The sequence below is a fragment of the Equus przewalskii genome, chromosome 18 (genome assembly GCF_037783145.1).
Source record: "Equus przewalskii isolate Varuska chromosome 18, EquPr2, whole genome shotgun sequence".
NCBI classification, from domain to species: domain Eukaryota; kingdom Metazoa; phylum Chordata; class Mammalia; order Perissodactyla; family Equidae; genus Equus; species Equus przewalskii.
Genome location: NC_091848.1, coordinates 8,173,200 through 8,196,818, shown reverse-complemented (window position 1 = coordinate 8,196,818; position 23,619 = coordinate 8,173,200). Strand labels below are relative to the sequence as shown.

At 34.9% G+C, this 23,619-nt stretch overlaps 1 long non-coding RNA gene across 2 annotated transcripts in view; it reads right to left on the bottom strand.

Annotated features, from left to right (window-relative positions):
• LOC139076975 (uncharacterized) overlaps positions 1 to 23,619 on the bottom strand; it is a 300,141-nt gene that overhangs the window by 68,765 nt on the left and 207,757 nt on the right. For both annotated transcript variants that reach the window (XR_011529061.1, XR_011529062.1), the window contains exon 5: positions 1,067 to 1,264. This is a non-coding gene — a long non-coding RNA (uncharacterized lncRNA). The remainder of the gene's footprint in view (positions 1 to 1,066; positions 1,265 to 23,619) is intronic.

Here is a 23,619-nt window from a genome sequence, read left to right as displayed (position 1 = left end):
AGTAGTGCACTTCCAGTCCAAGGACCGGCTGGCTTGAGATCCAGGAAGAGTCAATGTGTCAGTTCAAGTCTAAAGGCAGGAAAAAAGTGACTGTCCCTGCTGGAGGGTGATCAGATGGAGGAGTTCTTCCTTAATCATACAGTGAGCTTTTTGTTCTACACAGGCCTTCAACTGACTGAATGAGGCTCAGTCAGATTGGAAAGGGTAATTTGCTTTACTCTATTGATTCAAATGTTAATCTCAGCCAGAAACATTCTCACAGACACACTCACAATAATGTTTGACCAAATGTCAGGGTACCCTGTGGCCCAGTCAAGTTGACATATAAAATTAACCATTACACTCACCTTCCCAAGAGTAACTAGGAGTTAACTGGGCCATGCTCTCCCTCCTTCCATCCTGAAGCTCATAGTCATGACAAACTGGGATGTTGGAAGTATACAAAAGCCCTGCTTCCTGACTTCAAGTCATGAAAGACCATCTTGTCATTTAGTCTGCAAATCTCCTAGGGGATTACAAGGAACTCAGACTTTATCTGAAACCACCTCTTGTGCAGCTGCTTCCTCTTCCCTATCCTCCTTATCTCATTGTCTTACTGACTCCTCCTGGGACTACTCCCTTAATATATCACGAGTACAAAGTTTCCCACTGCAGCTCTGCTTCTAGAGAACTAGACACAAAAGATAGCTTTGCAGCCTTTGGGGAAGCCTTGGGGGAAAACTGAGACAGAAGATAGAACTTTGGACTTTCTTCAACCTCTTCTCATCTAATCTTCACCTCTCAAGTTTTGTATTTATAAACCTTAAGTATATAGAAGTATTACATAGAAACAAATTATATAATCTAATTATATAACAATCACTTATACAAATTAATATCTAGTATTTATGTACTAGTTTGTAGTTATACTTCTCTTCTATGCTTTATTTATAGGTTTCCTAAAATGAAAGACCATTAAACAGCATTTAAAATCTAAGACCATGTGAACAAGTATCCAATGTAGAATCAAGTTGTGGGACTGGATCTATAGGGAAAGAAATATAATGTGATGTTCTTCAAAAATTACCATTCAAAGAAGAATGTTCCAAGTCTGAAGTCAACAGGTCTTCTTTCTGATCACTTATCTTCTGCTGTGCCACGCTTAGCTCATGCTGCCTCTCAATATCCAATGCCATTTCCTTTCTTTACTTTTTCCATTTTGCTGAATAACTTTTTTTCTTTTCAAATAATATCCTTGGTTGGTTAACATTTCACAGCCATGTCCCTTTAACAGAAAAGAAGTACACTTTCAAACTCATTTTAGGAACCAAGCATTGCTCTGATACCAAAGACAGACAAAAACACTACAAGAAAAGAAAACTATAGGCCAATATTCTTGATGAACATAGATACAAAAATCCTCAACAAAATACTAGCGAACCACATTTAACAGAATATTAAAAGAATCATATACTGTAACCAAGTGAGATTTATCCCTGGGCTGCAAGGATAGTTCAACACACGAAATCAATATACACCATATTAATGGAATTAATAATAAAAATAACATGGTCATCTCAACAGATAAAGAAAAAGCATTTGATAAAAGCACTTTCATGATAAAAACTCTCAACAAACTATAAAGAGAAGAAAATTATATCAAATTAGTAAAGGCCATATATGAAAAACCAACAGCTAATATACACAATTGTGACAAAATGAAAGGTTTTCCTCTAAGATCAGGATCAAGGCAAGGATGCTCCCTCTTACCACTTCTATTCAACATAGTACTGGAAGTCTAGCCACAGCAATCAGACAAGAAAAAGAGATAAAAGGCATGCAAATCAGAAAGGAAGAAGTAAAATGTCCTTGTTTTACATGACATAGTCTTAAATAAAGAAATCCCTAAAGACTCCACAAAAAAACCTGTTAGACCTAATAAACAAATTCTATAAAGTCAACATACAAAAATCAGTTGCATTTCTTTACTGTGAAAATGAACTATATGAAAAGGAAATTTGGGAAACAATCTTATTTACAATATCACCAAAAAGAATAAAATACTTAACAACAAATTTAACTAAAGAGGCGAAAGATTTGTACACTGAAGACTAAAAAACATTGATGAAAGTAATTAAAGAAGATACAAACAAATGGAAAGATATCCCGTGTTCATGGAATGAAGACTTAATATTGTTAATCCATACTACCCAAAGTGATCTAAAGATGCAATAGACTCTTTATCAAAATTCCAATGGAATGTTTTACAGAAATAGAAAAAACAATACTAAAATTCATACAGAATCATAAGGACACTGAATAACCAAAACAATTTTGAAAAATAAGAACAAAGGTGGAGGCATCACATTTCCTAAATTCAAAATATATTACAAATCTACAGTAATTAAAGCAGTATGATACTGGCGTAAAACAGACATATAGGCCAATGGAACAGAGTAGAGAGCCCAGAAATCAGTCCACACGTGTAAGGTTAACTGATCTTCAACAAGGGTATCAAGGACACAAGTGAGGAAAGGATAGTCTCTTGCACAAATGGTGCTGGGAAAACTTGAAATCCACATACAAAAGAGTGAAATTGGACCCCTATCTCACACCACATACAAAATTAAAATCAAAATGTATTAAAGACTCAAATGTAAGACCTGAAACTGCAAAACTCCTCGTAGAAAACATAGGGAAAAAGCTTTGTTATATTGGCCTTGGCAATTATTTCATTGATATGACAACAAAACCACAGGCAACAAAGCAAAAAGAGACAAGTAGGACTTCCTCAAACTAAAAACTTTCTGCATAACAAAGCAAACAGTCAACAGATTAAAAGGCAATCAACATAATGGAAGAAAATATTTGCAAACCATATGTCAGATAAGGGATTAATAACCAAAATATATAAGGAACTCAAACAACTAAACATCAAAAAACCAAAAGATCTGATTTTAAAACAGTCTAAAGATTTGAACAGACGTTTTTCCAAAAAAGACATGCAAATGGCCAACACGTAGAAGAAAAGATATTCACCAGAAATCCCATTTCTGGGTATTTATTCAAAAGAATTGAAATCAAGATCTCAAAGAGATATTAGCACAGCAGTGTTCATTGAAGCACTATTCACAATAGCCAAGACGTGGGAACAACCTAAATGCCCATCAACAGATGAATGGATAAAGAAAATGTGATATATACATACAATAGAATATTACTCACTGTTTAAGCAGAAGGCAATTTTGCCTTTTGTGAAAACATGGATAAACCTGGAGGACATTATCCTAAGTGAAATTAGCTAGTCACAGAAAGACAAATATTGCATGATTCCACTTATATGGGGTATCTTAAATAGTCAAACTCATAGAATCAAGAGTCAAATGGTGGTTACCAGGGACTGGGAAGAGGAAAAATGGAGAGTTGCAAATGAATGGGCATAAAGTTTCAGTTATGTAAGATGAATAAATTCTAGAGATCTACTGTACAACATTATCCCTACAGTTAAAAATACTGTATTACACACACAAAAATTTCTTAAGAGGGTAGATCTCATGTTGTTCTTACCACAATAAAATAAAATTAAAAATAGTAGAGGAACCATATATTACAGAATCCACTGACACCATCAGTTCAAAAGAGTTACACAAATGTAAGATAAACTCCTAGTCCAGTGTATCTCAAAGTGTGATCCACAGAACAGTAATCCCACAAGATGTCCTACAAGGGAGAAACATTTTTTCAGGTTCAAATAGATTAGGGAAATACTGCTTAGTGTACTTTTAGAAATACACTTCACATTGGTATATTAAATACTCTAAATTTTTCTACATTTAAAACAAAGGAAATCAATCCTAAATGAAAAACAAACCACAAAAAAATTATGTTTATCCTTATTCAACTAAGAATTACCAATAATGGATCCAGGGAACTATTTTCAAATGACATCTATTTACAAGAGCAAGAGTTCTGGGTACCATACTTTGGGTAATAAATAAATTGGGTAGTAATTTTTAGTTTTAGGCTAAAAAACTAAACGTTATTGAGGATTAGAGCATTGCCAATCATTTTTAAATAAATAAGAGAGTACTAGATTAGTACTAATTAGTACTAGAATCTCCTTGATTCAAAGAACTAACTGAACAATAGACAGGACTTGTTCTCAGGTATTTTTAACACTAGGGAAAGGGAAATTCATGAAGCCATAAGCTTTCTAAGTTCAGTACATATTTACTGCAAAGAATTGGGTATTTCATATGGTATCCTATTTTTTAGATATTATTTTCTTGAAACGAAGTAATGGTATTTGTGGCTCTTAGATAATTATTTAAAATCATGAAAATTTCTCAAGTAACAGTAAATTCTGATGCCTTAAAAGCCCTGCTTAATTAAAAAGTAGGTGGAAGACCAATACATAATCATAGTTCTTCAGTTAATTGTGTTCTCAGAAAATTCACTTGACCTTGGACAATTTAGTACATACGTTTTTAAGAGATAACAATCACACTTACTTTAGGCTTCTTCAGAATTATGGCTAGGATCAAATAAAATATAGAAGAGACTACTGAAAAGTATTGCAAAACATGGTATAATGAAAAACACTTCTTAAACTGTGGCTTTCTCTTTGAAATATCTTAAATTCTGTTAATCTTAGCATTTACATAGAAAACAAAATTCACTTATTCAACAAATATTTATTGAGCTTAGTGTCAACTATGTGTCAGTCCTTGTTCTGGGGTCTTTAGATACATCATGGAGCAAAATAGACAAACATCTTTGTAGAATTATTATCTTGCAGGATCCCACAGTGTAATATCTTCACTGTTTCTAGTTGCTTATAAACCTTACCATGCTTTCTGCCAACTCCAGAATAAGAAATAGTTACCAGAGAGTTCTCAGTTAGGGAATACATGATTTTTCATGACGAATTGTTGTACAACTGATATTGTCACATTATTAAGAGACAGCACTCATTGAAACGATCACTTTAGGCTTATAAATTGTGTTATGTGGAGAAGTTAAATTTTAATTTGTTTACACAATAGCAAAAACCACTCATTCATTCAACTAATGTTTATTCAGCGTCTTCTATGTTCTCAGCATTGTTCTAGGCTCTTTAGACATGTCACTGAAGACATAGATGATACTCCTCCCCTGGTGGGGTTTATATTACAATGCAGGATACGTGCAGATCCTATCTCCCTGGTAGAGATTTTGAGAAAGAAATAGGAAAATGAAAACTACTTAGCACATTGCCTGGCAAGAAGTTGATAGTCATTAAATGGTAACTAAAAAATAATCTTTCTGTAAATTATGTTTTACTATCAAGCGGAAAATTTGTTGCTAATACCGATGTAGTCTCAAGATGAATAATTTTATTAGTCACAAATTTAAGACTGTATCTATTCAAATTTCACTAAGGTTACTTTTACAAAACAGGGAGATATTAGGAGAATTCATCAAAAATCAAATTTCCAAATTTTGAAGTTATACAAAAGTAAACTATTTCACCAGCTGAGAACTTTGTGAATGGTAGCCTTTTTCTCATCAGGGAGTTGGCAGGTAATGACTGGGCAGAATGCATGGTGAGATTGCCATTTAGCAACAATGCAGGCAACGTAACATTGCATCCAGTAAGATACCAATTCTGCAAAGCAAATTACTAAGAGAATGTGTTTCTGGTAGAAATTGTATTTGCATTGTCCAGGAGATTGAAAAGGACCACTATGCAATTGTAGGCTGCTTAACACCAGCCCTTCACAGGTGGAGGGAAAGTCCTGAATTACAGCATTTGCCAATGTCTGTGGTGCTCTGATTTTGTACTGTTTAATTATTATAATGTTTATTCAGCATTGCCAGGGAGTGAAACAAAATTATTATTGAAGTATAGGTCCACTTAAGAAATCTTGAAACGTGCAGAAAGATAGAGACTATATAATGCAGCACTCATGTGTCCGTGTCCCAGCGGGAAAAATGTTAACGCTTCTGTCATATTTCCTTCAGATACGTATACCTTAGGTTTTGAAAACTATATTCTCATAAAATAAATAATTCATTAAAAAACAGTGAGAATAACATAAATTAACCTTAAAAATTTTTTGAAATATACTTGATTATTTAATGTAAAAATTAATATAAAACTTGAAAAAATATGAAATAATTCCAAGTGTCATTCATCTTTACCTATGAGTGAAAAGAGTAAGAAGAAAGGTACTTTCTACATTTTATATATATATATGTATGTGCGTGTGTGTATATATATATATGTATATATTTATGAAATAACATCTGATACCAACTACCCAGACTTGGGCCAAACTCCCTAGGTTAAGGACACACTCCTCCAAAGAGTGCCTTCACTTCGGATACCAGCTGCAAGTTTGGGAGTCCCCAGGTCACTCACTCTTCTGACTAGCTAACTACAAATTCAGGGATTTCCACTACCCCCTCAGGTTTAAGAGTTCACTAGAATGACTCATAGAACTCGAGATAGTGTTATACGTATGATTACAGGTTTATTATAGCACAAGGATACAAATCAGAAGGAGCTAAAAGAAGAGATGCATGGCGCAATGCATGGGAAGGTCCCAAACAGGAAGTTTCCATTGCCATCTCTCGGTGGAGTCAGGATATGTCACCAACCGGGCCCATCAATGTGTGCCAACCAGGGAAGCTCACCTGAGCTGTAGTTTCCAGAGCTTTTATCGGGGCTTCATTACACAGGCATATGGATTCAATCATTGGCTATGAGATTGAAACTCAGTCTCCAGCCACACTCTCCTACCCAGAGATTGGGCTAATACCACATGGCTCAAAACCTCCAACCTTATAATTAAGTGATTGATCTTTCTTGCTTGGCCAGTTCCTATCCTGAGTCATCTCATTAGCACAAACTATCTAAGGGTCCCCCATTAGTCACCTCCTTAGCATAAATTTATCATCAGGGCCCACCAGGAATAACAAAGAGACTCCTATCACTAAGGAAATTCCAAGGATTTAGAGACTATCTCCCAGGAGTTGGGAACAAAGGCCAGACAAATTCCTTATTACATAGCAGTTTATTTTGATTCTTTTCTCCAATCAATATACTCTAAAACATATCTGTTATTATTCAACACTATGTTAATTATTCTTATTATGAGTTGAATATTGAGAAAACCAGAAATACCCACTTCTACAAAGGTTACTATAGTAGACAATCTCTGGCTAGAGAGTCTATACACCAAGTTTGTGCTTCAAGGTGGTGGAAAAGAGTGTGAGGTTCAAGTCAGAGGCCATTGGCTCCAGCTCTAGTTCTGCTTTATAGTAACAGGATGATACTGTATACATCATAGACTTTGGGTCTCAATTGACTACTGCAAAATAAGTATAATAATAATTCCTGCTCTGCCCAAATAATAAACTGGTTGTAAAGCTTATAGGAAATGGCTAATGGATATGAAAGTAAAATTGTAAAACAGTTTAAAAAACTGTTATTTTTAAATTCTACTTCTGCCACTCTTTACCTGTCTAACCTGATGAAACTTGTAAGGAAATAAGGGATATGTAAATGTTCTGTGACCACAATGTCTGATTCACAATTCATTTAAATTACCCAGTCTCTTAAACAAACCTGAGAAGAAGGTGTGATTATCTGCATTTTTACAGTAAAGGAAAGTAAAGTCAGAAAGATTAAGTACCTTGACTGAGTTCACGTGAGAGACTGCCAGAGCCTATTTAGGTTATACTTTTCCATATGACCTATCTAAATGGTGGAGTTGAACTACATAATCCCTAAAATCTCTTCCAGCTCTAAAATTCCATAACTGTTTTCCTCACAAATGGATTATAGACCATGTGGCTGAAACATACTAATGGAATGGCCCTCTGACCCCAGCAGAGTAGAGGTCGAGGTGCTGGGTGGGAAATGGTGTATAGCTCTGAAAGCAAATAGTGTAATTGTTTTTCACAGAAAGTTGATAAGTACTACATAAGAAGGTTATTTTAGCAGTTGATATAAGCTAGGTTAGGTGAGGTTATGCTACATATGATAACAAAGTACATTAAAATCTCAGTGGCTTAACATTACTAAAATTGATTTCTCATTCATACTACAGAAAGAACACCAAGGGTTCCACTCCTATTAGATACTTAACAGCCCAGCTTACCCAGAAGTTTAATCTTGATTCAAGCTTTCCTAGAAAGGGAAGATCGAAAATCATGGACTGGCTTGTAAAGTTTCTGCTTTGGCCATTTGTTTAGCTTTAAAAGGACAACAAAGGACAATTCCATTGTATGTTCAGAAGAAGGAAAGCTGGACATATTTAGTAAAGAACTGTAATAACTACTATTTTAATTTGTAGTAGTTTTACTTTCCATTTTATGATATTTTTAAAGTTACAAATCACCTTCTTACACATCATTTCATCAAAGATGACAATGAGAAGCTACACTGAGATGGCTCAGAAATAAGCAGGTATCCCATATATAACTTTAATGCAGTGTCATAAAATGTACCGATCTCCTTGCCATTTCCCTACTGTTCTCCTGGAAGATTAACCAGCTTATCTGACCATGTAATTCAAGCAGAGAGCAGGCACTCAGTGCCTTGACTCAAATAAGTTAACGATATGAAAATTTTAGCATTAGGGATTTGCAACCAAAGTAATGTTTTGAGGTAGAAACTGGTGACATCTTTATAGGAGAACCATTTAGTTCATGGTCCAGGAAAGAAATGAAAATAATGAGGCAAGTTCAGTATTTCTCTATTCTCTCTCACAAATACACTCAAATGCAAGTAGAAAAACTATGTAATTTAACTGCCCCATGGGCATATTTGAGAGTAAAAGGAGATATTATTAATAGTTACAGTAGGAAAACAAGTACAAAGCAGGGCTGTTCCACATAAAGAAAAATATATTATCATCTTAAAAGACTTTAGAGGTAAACTATCATTTAAAAATCAGCCTATCTTTTCTTTTTCTTCCAGGCCATAATATATATACATAATAGTGGCAATTGAGAATGCATTTCTTCATCTGCTTACTTATTTGGTAAACATTTCTGTGTATACTTTATGCCAGACACTGTTCTACTACAGAGAAGAGAAGTATTGTTTGGCTTAGATGAGAAATACAAAATGGAATTTGTGGGGACTGGAATTGGCCACCCCAAGATGTGTCTCTTTGGCATGAGGATCATTTGAGGCTGATTGCTTTTGATAAACTGCGACAGGGAAGGAGGCTCTGAGGAGTGGCACTTGCTTGCCCTTTGTTAGGAGACATTTACATTTGTAAGGTAAATCTCTATCTGTAAAAGGTGCCTCCCTCTCTGTACCAGAAAGAAGAAAGGAGATGACCTTGTCTCTAGAAACTCTTAATCAATGGGGAAGGCAAGGACTTAAATCTGCTTTTTGTTTACTGTACTTGTGTGGTAATCACCCATGATCGACTCTCCCTCCCAACGTTGGCATTTCTTTAAGGATTAAGCATCTTTCCTTAGGCTAGGAACTGATTGCTGAGCTCACCTGTGACCACCCAGCTCAAGACAATAGACTTGCCTCCTGCTACGTCCACCAAGATAGCAGACCCACTATCTGCTGTGTCCATCAAGCGCTGTGCAGACAGGGCAATCTTATGACTATTGTGGGAAGGACATTTCAATCACATGTGAAATATCTTGTTTGGGGGTATATAACCACTCTGTGCACCCCACTTCTTCGGTGCCCTTTCTTCCTTGGGGAAGAAAGGCCCCGGGCCATGGTCCTCATAAAGCTTTGTTTAATTTTCTCTTGCTATTCTGTCTCATGTGAATTTAATTTGTTCTCCAGCCAGACAAACCCACATTAGGTAGAGGAAAAGTCTTCCTCCCCTACAAATTCATAGGTAAGAAGTATTCAGCTGACATGCTTTATAAGCTTAAAGGTAAATAATAATGTCATAATTAATTTTGAAGGGAGCTCTAGCAAACATTTTCCAAATCTTAAGTTTAAATCATTTGCTTCAGTTTAAAAATATAAACTATTTTCAGTAGAAATTTCAACCTAAATATATATGTGCATATATATTTTTATGCTTAAAATTAATATAAATAAGTTGAAATTTCAACTACAACCTTTGCTTAGTGATCCTAGTCTCATTAAATGTGTTTTATTTGTGCTAAAGATATAAAATTTAAAAACAAGAACTATGTAATGGGTAGAATCTCTTTAAAAGGTTCAATAATGATGGAAGTGTTTCATACTTGAACTTGAAATGTAATAACATGAAGATTTCTAAGGAAGAATGTTCCAGCTCTAACATTCTTAAGTCTACAATATATTTTTGTTTGTTATTTTTTTTAAATAAGTACCATTTTTTAAAATATTTTTAATTATTTCTAGACAAATTAATAGAACCTGGTATTATTTGAGGTAATAAATATTTGAAACAATATTACTCTGTTTTAAAAATAGGAAGATTGATTTTTGAAAAAAATTCGTTGTGAGATTAAAAAAGGTTATGTGATTTCAAAATGAAATGAGAATTTGTGATACCAGCTCAACACAAAGTTGGCATAAGGGAGACCATATTGTAACTTTGAATGACTTCTGACTAACTAGCCCAGTGGGATCAGCACCCTCCAGGAGATCTAACTGCTCTGTAGATTTTATGACCCCTGCTTGTGGGTTCATATACCTCCCAGCTGTGATAAGATGATAACTTTGTTCTTTTGAGTTCCTTAGGAATGTGATGACCCTCAGACTGAGAATCTATATAGTGTAGCCACTCCCAGTCTGTAACACCAAAGAGTCAACATTCCTAGCGCCCTTCCCTATAATCCACTGGCCTCTATAACTGCTTCAAGATTCTGTGCCCCCCTTAAGATGGTTCTTTTGGACATTAGTCGACCGTCTTCCTCCTTGCTGGCAAGCCGTGATAAAATGCCCTTTCTCTGCCCCCATCTTGCCTGTTGACGATTGGCTTTTGTCTTGAGGTGAGCAGATTGTGCCCTTTGTGCAGTAATATTTGGAATATATAGAAAGTTTAATGTAGATATTTTGGTAAATGAAATATTTCAATCATAAGTCACTTTTAGTTGTGAAGAGGGGGATTTAAAAGTTATCTAAAAATACAATAAAGATAAATCCAAACACAATAACCATAGTAAATGATCCCCTGAAAAATAAATAATGTACGTAAAATATTTTAAAAGCTAATCTAATATGGAAATGATGGCTTGGCTACTCATTCAGGACTTTCGGCACTTAAGAAACTTAAAACCAAGGGACTCAGGAAATGGACTCAAAATCACTAACATGTGGGATTTCCACCAAAACAGCTTACAGCTCACAGCTACATGTTAAATAGCACATGAGGAAATCCGCTTCATGAGAGTTAGCAGACACAACAGTTGATTTTACCTTTTATCTGAAAATTATCTTTTAATATTACCCCAAAAGGCATTACAAAAATATTTTCGAATAGTTACAAAGGTGGTTTGATAGCAAAAGATAAGCATTCTGGGAGGGAGTATTTTTTCAGCAGCAAAATATCCAAGAACTGTGACAAGGAAGAGAGACACATGTGAGTCAGAGGTCTCTGTGGCACACAACTGACCAAATTGTCAGAATGAGTGGAGGTCAGTGAAACAAGGAAGAAAATGAAGTGAAAGAAAGGAGCGACAAGGGAGGTTGTTCAGTAAATTGTTGCAAAGAGAAAATAAAAGGAAGCTACTGACATGGAGACTGAATTAAAACAAAGTTAGCAAAAGGATCTGATGAGAAAGACAATAACGACTGTCAATGACAACAAACGCCCCCTCTGAAAGTTCTGAAGACACAGAGGAGTGTGAATGGGTCAGTGATAAGGCACAATTTCCCTTTAAAAATGCAAGACAAGGTAAACCACAGAGGAAACACCAGAGGCAGATGAATAGAAACAGAAGAAAGTCACGTTTTCTTTATCAATACAATTCTTTCAGATTGCATCAAAGTATCAAATACTTGAAATTCCTCTTCATCCTTTATCCACTACTTTCACTTTCACATGATCTTGAGTAAAATGCGCATTTTCTTTTCCCTGGCATCACTCCACCTTCCTCACCCTTCTCACCTCTTTCTCCTTTCCTTTCAACTGTTATCTCTTAAAGAGATTCAGTGACAGTCAGCATTGCATTTTAAAGGAATAATTCTTAAATTTTATGACTACAAGTGTGAAAAAGAATTCAAAAGAAAGTGTCAGTTGAAGTGTAATACATGAACAGGGAGGTTGTTTTCCGTATTTTACCATTAACACAACCACAAAACAAGCAGAAGCGTACCATTTCAATAGTCTTTATAAGGACAGATTATGACTGTTCTCTCAGTACTAGTAATAAACTCAGCCGATACATATCAGTTTGAGTATTGTTATATTACCTATGGTGATCTGTCTTGTGTAATGTCTAGTCGGACACACTTTAACAACTTCCTGGCTCTTAGATTTAGTCTCTTGGAAAATAATGGTAAATTTTAGCAAAGTATAATTAAATGAAAGAATCATATTACTGACAAATAAAAATGGCAAGCAATAGGATATATTGGAGAATATGAGGAAGCCATTTGGTATAAACCTAATTCAGCCTGACCTTGTCTTTCCAAAAGGGCCTGACCGTGGCTGTTGAGCATGCATTGTATATCTGTTTTAGGTATTCCCTATGGCAAGAACAAAGGCCCTTGAGATAAAGGTGCAACTTCCCTCCCCTTCCCAACGTTGGCTTCTCCTTAAGGATTAAGTATCTTTCCTTAGGGTAGAAACTGATTGCTGTGCGCACCTGTGACCACCCAGCCTGAGACAATAGACTTGCCTCCTGCTACGCCCACCAAGATAGCAGACCCACTACCTGCTGTGTCCATCAAGTGCTGTGCCGACAGGGCAATCTTGTGATTATTGTGGAAGGGACATTTCAATCATATGTGAAACACCCTGTTTGGGGGTAGATAACCACTCTGGGCACCCCACTTCTTCGGTGCCCTTTCTTTCTTTGGGAAGAAAATCCCCGGGCCATGGTCCTCAGATTTCAGCTCAGAATAAACTCACCCAAATTTTCATTTATAGATTGGTTATGGATTATTTTTGTCGACAATTACCAAACTCCAGTACATTATCAGGAATTTTTTTTTTCTATAGAGAAAATGTGTAACATGCAAAATGCGTGTATCACCTTATTTGAAATTGCTTTGTCATCATTTTTCAAAACATAGATTTCATACTATAATAGTAGCAAGAATAATAATAAAAACATTGGCAAGGAACATATCCAGATATTCTGCCTTATTTTATTCATGGTAATATATGAGCAGAAAGAGTTAAATTCAAGTTTTTGTCATGGTCATCATTCTCTTTTTAAGAATTAAGCTTTATTAAAATTTGCAAATTTTCTTATAAAATATGCTTTTAAATCATGCATTTAAAAATTAGGATATGGATATTGGTCACATTTTATGGTTATTGATAAGAATTGGCTAACATTCAATTCATTCATATTTATTACTATTTCATATTTTCAGATAAACTGAGAAAAAGAGCACTGAAAGAAATTTTCCTAGACTGCAATTGTATATTTCCAATAATTTACTAATTTTATCTGTGTTATGCCCTGAACAATTAATTTTGTTTTCAGTTCTCATCTCTACCTTAGAATTTATACGCTTTTGTTTTTAAGTTCAATCCAACCTAACTAAAAATTTCCAAAATATTATATAAAGCATCTGTGGGGACCCACTTGGACTCCAGAGTTGGTATATATACGAAATTGGCTTATGCAACTATGAAGGCTAAGTTTCCAGACTCAGGAAAGCCAAGGGTGTAGTTATGAGAATCAGGACAGTCACTGATATAAATCCCAGTAGAAGGCAGAACAAGACAGACGGCCTAGCTCAGGCAGAGTGAATTTGTTCTTACACTGTCTTTTTGTTCTGTTCAAGCCGTCAGTGGATTGGATGATGCCCAGTCACATTGGGGAGGGAAATCTGCTTAATTCAGTCCACCATTCAAATGCTAATCTCCTCCAGAAGCATCCTCACAGACACACCCAGAAATAATGTTTAATCAGGGTATCCCATGTCCCAGTCAAGTTGACAAATAAAATTAACCATCACAAAAAGTATTCAAGAAATGTAGGATGTGTCTTTGTTATGGGAAAAAAAAAGAGTAATTTTGTCCTAAAGTAGTTGTTTAGAGGTTGTTTAAAGGTTGCTCCAAAATGAGAAAAAGGAAAGTGTAACACAAAAACCTGAATAGATACAGAAAGTTGTCAAGGGTCTGCAGTAAAGAAGAGAGAGAGAGAGACAGAGAGAATATCTTACCTCGTGTGATAGCTAAGATTGAATAGATGTATTATAAGGTTTTAAAATGGGCTTTAATATCAATAATGAACCAATCCAAAAATCTGAGTTTGGTTTTCTCTCTCAAAAAGACAAAGTTTCTTGGATTATTGGTCTGCTGTTAATAAGAGAGTAAAAAGGTTTTCTTTTGAGTAATCTGTCTAGAACAGAAAGATTCTGTATCTTATCAGAATGATTTCCTGTGCTTTATGTTGTCTTTATCACGTCCTTGATTATTTAAGAGAAGTTTTTTGTTAAAAGATTTAATTTTTTTTGTTTCTTTTACAGTCATGTTACCTCCTACTTATACTTTCCAAATCTTTTATTCTCACTTTGGTTTGAACAGAAAACTAAAACACAGGTTACAGTTTTATAGTGCCCTGCGATGCTATTTAAGAAAGTGTTCAGAACTTTTGATATTCTGCCTTTCCAAAATCAAATCCTATGTAAAATCTTGATCTTGAGCTGACTTTAAGTTTTCCCAGAGGGACCCTAAATATCTCAAAGAGTTTGCTCTTTCACGTTGTAAAAAGAGAAATGTTTAAAAAATAATTAGGCTTATTTGATGTGTTGACTGGCATGAAAAGCATTGCCATATAAGAAGAGATGCTTAACCATCCCTAGGTTATATTTGTACGGGCAAATGTTATCAATATAAATATTTCAGAAATTATATGAAATTCCTAGAAATTTTTCAGTGGCCTTCTGTCCACAATATGTCCTTATGCTGCTTTGTCTGATAGCAGAAAACAATGGTATAATATCATTCATAATTCCACTTATTATTTAAAATGTATGTCACAGAAACAACCAAATTTCCTTATCAAGCACATTATTTTAATAAACTCTCTTCAGATCTTTAACCACAGCTATTTTAAGTCTCTTGATATCTACAGATAGGTATTGTTTTACTCTGATGCTTTCCTAAAAGCTCTTGCAGGGTCCGGCCTCATGGATGAGTGGTTAAAGTTCCATGCTCTCTGCTTCAGACGTCCCAGTTCACAGGTGTGGATCCTGGATGTGGACCTACTCCACTCATCAGCCATGCTGTGAAAGCACACCACATACAAACTAGAGGAAGACTGGCACAGATGTTAGCTCAGGGCTATCTTTCCTCGATAGAAAAAAGAGGAGGACTGGCAATGGATGTTAGCTCAGGAAGAATCTTCCTCACAAAAAAATAATAATAAAAGAAGCTCTTGCAATCAGCTACAAGCCAGAATACTTCATCTTCAACAAAAGGTTATGTCTCAGAGACCCATGGAAAGGACTATGGCAGGTACTCTGAGGTATAGGCTTCTGATAGCATTAACGACTTTGAAATCACACCACTGAACTGAGTAAGGATTTTTGGAACTCTGGTGGAGAAGCTGATGGTTCATGAAACTACGAACTCAAGATCAAGCAGAACAAGAATTAACTACTTGGGATTAAATGAAGTGATAAATAACTATTATAAATTTTTTATGAACTCTTTTTGGAAAATTGCTGGTTCTTTCATGTTCTACTTTCCATATTTAAGCTATCTATAACTTATAGAAATGTAATAGATTATACTTTTGTAAACAGAAATGAAACATTTATCTTCTCTCCCTCCCTAATCCCTCTAGAATTTAGAAACTTTCATTAAGTATTCTTACATGGCGATATAGTTATTTGCATAAATTCAGTAAGAATCTGTTCTCCTCGTAACAGCACATATTTGGGAAAATTGACCCAATAATCAAGGCTTTAACTGGATGTCATATTTGAGCATGATGTGCATAGAATTAGACATGACCAGACAGTTTTAAGGAACTAAGATTGACTTTATGATCCAATGCTTACAAAGTCCTCTTGGGAAAAACTGGCCTGATACTTGGCATATAAGAGTTCTGATTCTTAAGGTAAGTGAGGAAGGTCACTTTCTGGTAGGCCTAGGAACCTGAGGATATTTTGGGGACCTTACAAAGAGAGGAAGTCACCCAAAATCTATAGGAACTACAGATGAAGTATGATGATGAGTACTTGGCTTGGCTTCTAAAAGTCCAATCTGAGACTTCGTATAAAAATTCCAGTAAAGCAGACTTAAAAAAAAAATAACAAACCTATGTGGTCAATTACTATTTTTCTTTCACTTATGTAAATAATTAGGCCAAATTTAATGAGACTAGATTAGTTTGTAAACAAAAATCATTTTACTTTGATTATTTTTCATCAACATGGGAGTTATTGTAGAGATAAATTTTATGTTTCAATGGAAAACTATAATCCACTACATGGCATATCAGATTCTGGTCTTGTTCATTGTTTTAGAGCTATTTTTTTACCTCTTTGTAAATTAGATCCTGCTATCTTGAGCATTTTGTAATTAAATTGTCAATAATTTCATGTTTTCAATTTTGCTCCTACTCTCTGGACTTGGTGTCACTGAGAACTAAAAACTGATAGCCCAGATCTTTATTGAGACTCTAGCTTGTGCAGTAGCTTATCTTTTCCCAAAGCTCTGCATGCTAAAGTTAGACAACTTGAGATAAACTTTGAAGGACTTACATCATAACAAAAAGTTCACCAGAACACCTTTATCTTTCACGTTCTCCTCCTGAAAATAACTGGCTATGACACTGATGTCTGTGCCACCACCAGACACTCAAACTACAAACCAGGAAATCTACCAGATTACTTTTGCCATCATCACCCCATCATCTAAAGACACATTGAGCCTAACATCTAGAATCTTCTTGATTATCTGCATACTCGACTCAAAAACTAGGTTTATAGTTTGCTCCAACCATTGGTCTTTTTTTAAATTCTTTTTTCCTGTAGAAATGCCCCTCATAGGATGCTTGATTGCTGCCACCATGTAGAAGCCTTATTCTGATGTGTGCTATCCTCCCACCTGTACCACCACCTCCTTTAGATGAGACACAACCGTTTAACTAGACTGATCTACCTGTTCTCAGGACGGGAGACTGGTTCAATGGGATATGGGGCAATGTCCTCAGATTTGTCCTCTCCTGTTTATTCATCCCTCTTTTAATCAGTCCTCTCTTGCTACTTTGCAGATTTCTTACCTAACAATTTCTAACCTGAATTTCTCTCCACATCAATCAATACTTTTTTGTGAAACCTCTAGGGAAGTTTCAAATGAGGGAAATGTAGGGACCCCCTAGGACCTTCGGAGTTGGTATAAAGATCATTGTAAAGTAAAAACATTTGAGCTACAGAAGGTGCAGAAAGAATCTTATCTTAACTTCCTTTATCCAACTAAAGCAGAGCCTCCTGAAAATACAGCTGCCATTAACTTCACTAATAGGAAGTTTCCTGTGATTTCAGCTGTCCTGGAGACAGACTGCCTATTCCTATTAGCACTAAAAAAGCCCAATAGAACCTTCCATTCCTTCCTGTTGAAGCCCTAAATCCCCCCTCTCCATTTTTGGTATATGAACCTTTATTTCTGGCTATTCAGTGAGTTGCTCATCACTGAGCAACTTCCACAAGCAAGTGTAAATAAACTTTGCCTTTTCTTCTGTTAATCTCTTATTGTCAGTTAATTTGTAGACCCACAAACAGCAGACCCAAGTAGGCAGAGGAAAAAGATTTTCCTCCCAACACATCTTACATATATTCCAAAGATTGGCATGTAGTGAAAGTGATATATTATTACTAAGTATGTGTTTCTGTTATTCAACTGGACACTTAACAACTTTAATTCAATGCAATTCATACAGTGTAATCAAAACAAAAATGTGTTAAGTTATGGTAGGTTAAATTCTGGTTGGAAATGACAAACTAACCACAAATGTTTTCCTATCCTCCATTCTAAGTTTTGAATTTAAATGGCAAGAAAAGTATTATAAAAATAATATTAGCTGGAAATATAATGAAACCACAATAGCACTAGGAAAAGGAGAACTTCCATTAGAGGACCTGAAAGATGAAAGATAATTGGATGATGGAAAAAAGACAACCATAAAATCTTAACCTGAGAAAAAACAAGGTATGCATTGTCCTTTCCAAGAAAGCTTTGGGGATGCTACAACCTCACAATAAACAAATACACAGAACACGAGGCTGAGGAATAACAGTATTCAGAACAGCTGACCAAGTTGGGCCTTGGCCCCTTTTACCTTCTTAAACCAACCATCAGGAAGGAGTGGACTTTGCCTTGTGGCGGCCTAACCCTCTACAGAAGGAGAGCTCTTTCTCTGCACAGGACTCCTGGTAAGAGCTCTGAGACTTGAAAGAAAAGCAGACCAGAACTAAGCCACTTCATCAGTTTGCAAAAATATCCTAAAATAAAAGGAAAGCAAAGGTATCCAGGGAAGAAGGAGACTAAAAAATACCATCTCACAAGTCCACTTTAATTTGGAAATGGTGGGTGTTACCAACTTAACTGGCCTCTTGTTGTCCATGTATTCCACAGGAAACCCTGACTGTCAAAATATACAACCCACTTACACAGAACATACAGTCACTATCCCATGCAAAAGTGAGGCCTGTTATGTCACAATAAAAACCATTGCAAGTCTCTTATATAAATCAACATATTTTACCTGTCAACCTGAATGAAGATTCAAGGATCACTAGGCACTGGGGGGAAAAAATCAATACAATGAATGAGATAGACAAAAAGGAAAAATGGAATAAGTGACTCTAAGAGACACAGAAAAACTTCAGGATACAAAGATAACACAAAAGATTCTAATTATTATACTCAATGAGATTTAACATAAAATCATTAAGCAAGAAAATAAATAATGGAAAAGGAACAATGTGAAATAGAAAGATCCTCATGAAGAACATTACATAAAACAGGGAGATAGACAAGACAGGTAAAACATGGAGATTACTAAGCGTTCTTCAGCGTGGTGCTGGGCCCAACTTTCTATTTACTGGGCTCTTTTACAACCTAAAGGGTCTGAGGTTAATGTATGAATTTTTGACTGGTAGAAATGCAAATATTTTTTTCTCTTAAAAAAGATCTCCCTAAAGCTTACAGGCTATGGGCATTAACCAGTTTGAACGGGATCCAGCAATCTTATGCTATCACTGCCTAAAAGTCCTCACTTCATAAATGCTCCTCGATATGGCTTTATCGTGGTGTTGGTTCCCTCATCAACTACAGAGTTGAAGGAGTTGAATAAAATCTTTGAAACACATTTATTTTATATGGCATAAGAATCATGTTTTTTAATCTTTAACAATTGTGGGGGTCATTTCCTGTGATGCCCAGGTGGACTTACCTTTTGAAGTAAAGAAAAACTACATTGCTAGAAAAGTGCACCTCGAGGGCTGCTTAAGGCCTGGCAAATCTTTTTTGATTCTGAGTGGAGCCTAGAACTTTACATTTCCTGGTTCTCTTATAGTGTTTTCTAAATTTTTTTTTCCTAGTAATTTTGAGTTTTGCTTTCGGGTCCAATTTGTGCAGAGCTGATAAGTTGTTCACATTTATGGCTGCAGTAATTTGGAATTTGGTTTTATGGTTTAACCATTTGAAGATCTCGGTAGGCTGGATGATGGCAATCTATTTTCTTTGGGATGAGAGGTGACAAAATGTTTTGCTAGTCTTCTTATTTGTTTGTTATCTACTTATGAATTCAAATCTGTTAAGAATGCTGTACCCACTGGGAAAGGAAATAGCTTTTGATATCTGAACTGGTGGATTTTGTGTTTATGGTTTACTTCTGACCTGTGATTGATGTAGAACTAAAACTATAAGCTCTCTACGTGTCTGTAACTCAGGAAAGCTTTGACTTTCCTTATGTGAGTGACGTCTTTCCTACCGCCAGAGGGCGTTAATAAGTAAGATGACTAGGTTTCATAACGTAGCTCTGTTCTGATTGTTTTATAAAGATAAATACCCATCCATAAATCCAATGTTCCTAAAGCCACAGAAAATAAGGAAAGTGAGCTTCTAATACCTTAAGGACGCTAGACATCTTAAGAAAAAATTCTTCTTAAGGAAATTGCTACATCAGAACATTTTAAAAATCCAAATTCACATAATTCAAAGGGCTCTTTGGACAAATAAGGCTTATTTAATACTTTGGGTTTAAAAATATAAATAATAAGCCTCTGTCTTTGGCATGGGGTTTATCGTTATGGGAATAATGCAAACATATGTTTTATTTTTAAAAGATTTGGGCTGTTTTTTTCATGAAGAGATTAATCTGAACTTCCTAAACTTTTTATATTGGTTTATTGATCAAATAAGCTATTATTACTCCTACATAATGTTTAAGATTATTTAAAAAAGTAAATTTGTATTCAACTAAATTGAATCATAATTATGACAAACTTTTTTTTATAACAGTAATTATATTTGTAGCATGGCAGACTAACCATAAACTTCAAGATTCTTAGGAAACTTACAACTATGGACAATCATTAGAACCTTAATTTCAGAGTATGACTTATTGACACACTGATTACTAAGGATCATTTTAAATGTCTATAGTTTTTGCTCTTATTTTTATATACTATAAAAAGGCTATATCTTTGGGTTATGATAATAAGTGAGTTCATATTTGCAACTTTAAAATGGTGCCAATTGACTTGTATGGCTGCATCAAGTCAGCTTTGGTAATCTGGTAAAATGCTTATATATGAAAGATCTCAATTAGCTACTTCTCAGTTTGTTTTTAATAGAAGTTAGTTACTTTGATTAAAAGTTATAATGAGCAAAGGTAGTTAAGACTCTACTTGGGATAATGGTAGCAGTGAAATTTGAATGCGTAAACAAAGTAAGGTAGTATGGTTTTATTCATCGAGATAAAAAAAGAGTAGTTTTGTCTTAAACTGTCTGCTGTCTAGAATGTGAACGAGGATAGCGAAACACAAAACTAGAATAGCTGTAAAAAGTTGTAGGTTTGCAGAAAGGGAATTTTTATTTGCCTTGGTTTAAACTATCTACATATATTAAGGTCTGAAAAGAAGCAATGAAATGTCTTAAAATTTTGCCAAAATTTGGTTTTATTCATAAGAAATAAAAGCCTATTTCTTTATTGCAAATAGTATATTTGACTTTATCTCTGTTAAAATGATAGATTGGTTTTAGGATTTTAACACAGAATGGTAAAAATTACTCTTTACCTTCCTTTGTAATTTATCTAGATAGATAGGGGGTTCAGGTTTCTCTAGAATAACTTTCTCCATTTTGTGTTTACTTCATTATATTCTTGATTATTTACAATAAAGGCAATAGCAATACAAAAAAACACAAAGAACAAAGGTTTCTCTTTTGCGAAAGACTAAAGTTCCTTATAATATTGCTACTTTCCTCAGTGTTTATTTTAAAAGATTTCATCACTTTGATTAAATAGGCAAACAAGTACAGTTTCTCAGCCACTTCAGATCCTAATTTTGTTAAATGACCAAATCTCCTTTGACAAATCTTTTGATTTTGTTGTCCAAAGATCAAATCCTAAGTTAAAAACTAAAATAAAATAAAATATCCAGGTTATCTTTCACAGTTAAAACTATCTTTAAGTTTTCTCAGAGGACTCCAGGAAAATCACAGATTTGTTATTTCATCTTATGACATTGGGGGTGGGTTCTAAAATGATTAGCTTTGTTTAACGGGCTCCGCCTTTCTTAATTAGCTCAATACCATCGTAAGAACTACCTGGGAAGAACTATCAAACCAGGAGAGTCACTCGCCTTTCCCAAGTTAAGTTTACAGGAAAAATATTATCAGTATTAATATTTCAGAAATTGTATTCTTCTTGATAAGGCCTTGGAGTTTTCTCAATGTCCTCACTGTCCAGAAAATCTTCTTGTCCTTCATGTGAAATATTGATCAAACTCCTATAAAATAGTTATTTGGCATACCTCAACAGAGAATTTTGCTTTTTTCCATTCTGATATTATTGGCTATTGTAGTAAATTAACAGTCTCATTATCAAGCAGGTTTTTCTTTCCTGATGTTTGCCAGAAGGTTCTGTTATGAGTTACAGACTAGAATTAGTATTTTCAACAAAGACAGTCTCAGCACCTCATGGAAAGGAATATTCCAAATATTTTGAACTACTGATATGTCAATAGTTCAAAGAACATACTCTTTGGTAAACAGTTTTAAGCTCACACTGCTTAGACAACTTTCAGATTGTACTAGTGGACTGAGTCAGAATTTCCTGCACTCTTGTCAGTCTGCAAACGGACATACTCTGTGAAAGTTCTCTGCTAATCCAAGATTCAGTGGAAAAACAATTACTAACATAGGACTGAATACATGGACAAAGAAAATTTTATTGTTTTTATTTGTTTGGAATATTGTTAGAGTTGTATTAATTTATATTCTTTTATATATATATAGGAAAAAACCCAGTTACTTTCTTCTTTATTTATCTCTAACCTTCAATTTAGTAAATCATACTTTTGTAAACTGAAATGACCCTTTCTAAATGGTACCAGATTCTCTCCATCTCATCAGAATTCAGAAATATACACTTTTACTGAGTCTCATTATTTTTCATGGTAATGCAGTTATTTGCATAGTTTCAATAAGAATCTGTCCTATTTTACCAGGACATATTTGAACAAATTGACTATACACCTAAGGCCATAACTGGAGTTTTATATTTGAGAATAAATCTCATTTACACAGGTAGGACAAGCCTACTACTAACCATTTGTTTACTGATAAGTGGACTCAGGCACAAGTGAGGAAAAGTAACACCATTCTTTTGCACCACCCTACCTGGAAGTTTCTTTGTGGACTTTTCCCTGTGCCTCCTCACTGAGGATTTTCCCGTAGTTTTTTCAGTCACTTAGTGAAAATTTCTGTCCAATTTAAACTTCCAAACTTTCATGCAATTAAATCTTCTTACTTCTGCCCACTCTAACCTGTCTTAGATCAGATAATCTATGATGTGGAAACTTGGAGTGATTTTTTAAATCTCCTTGTTCTAATTTATTCTCCTCTCAGTAACTACTGTTTTAGGCCCTTTCAGGGTTAGAAAAGGAGACACCTGATAACTTTATAAAGAAATTTCCATGAGCCTTTTTAACTTTCTTCCTTTTATATAATTTCAAGGTGAATAAAGATCAAAAGCTAGCTGAAAAGTCAAACAAACGCTTCCTATGTCCTATACAGGTGAGATGCCACATTGAAGTTTGGAATGAGGGGCCATTTACACTTCTCATATTATTCTTGGCCTTAGGGATCTCTGCCTAAACCTGAGATGACAGAAAAGCGACAGTTAACATCCTGTCACCATAACAGATGTTAGTGCTTCTCACAAGACAAGCACTTTTCTGACCACTTTATGTGTATTAATTCATTTAATTCTCAAACTACTAATGAAGTTAATTCATTTAATCCTCAATCTTACTAA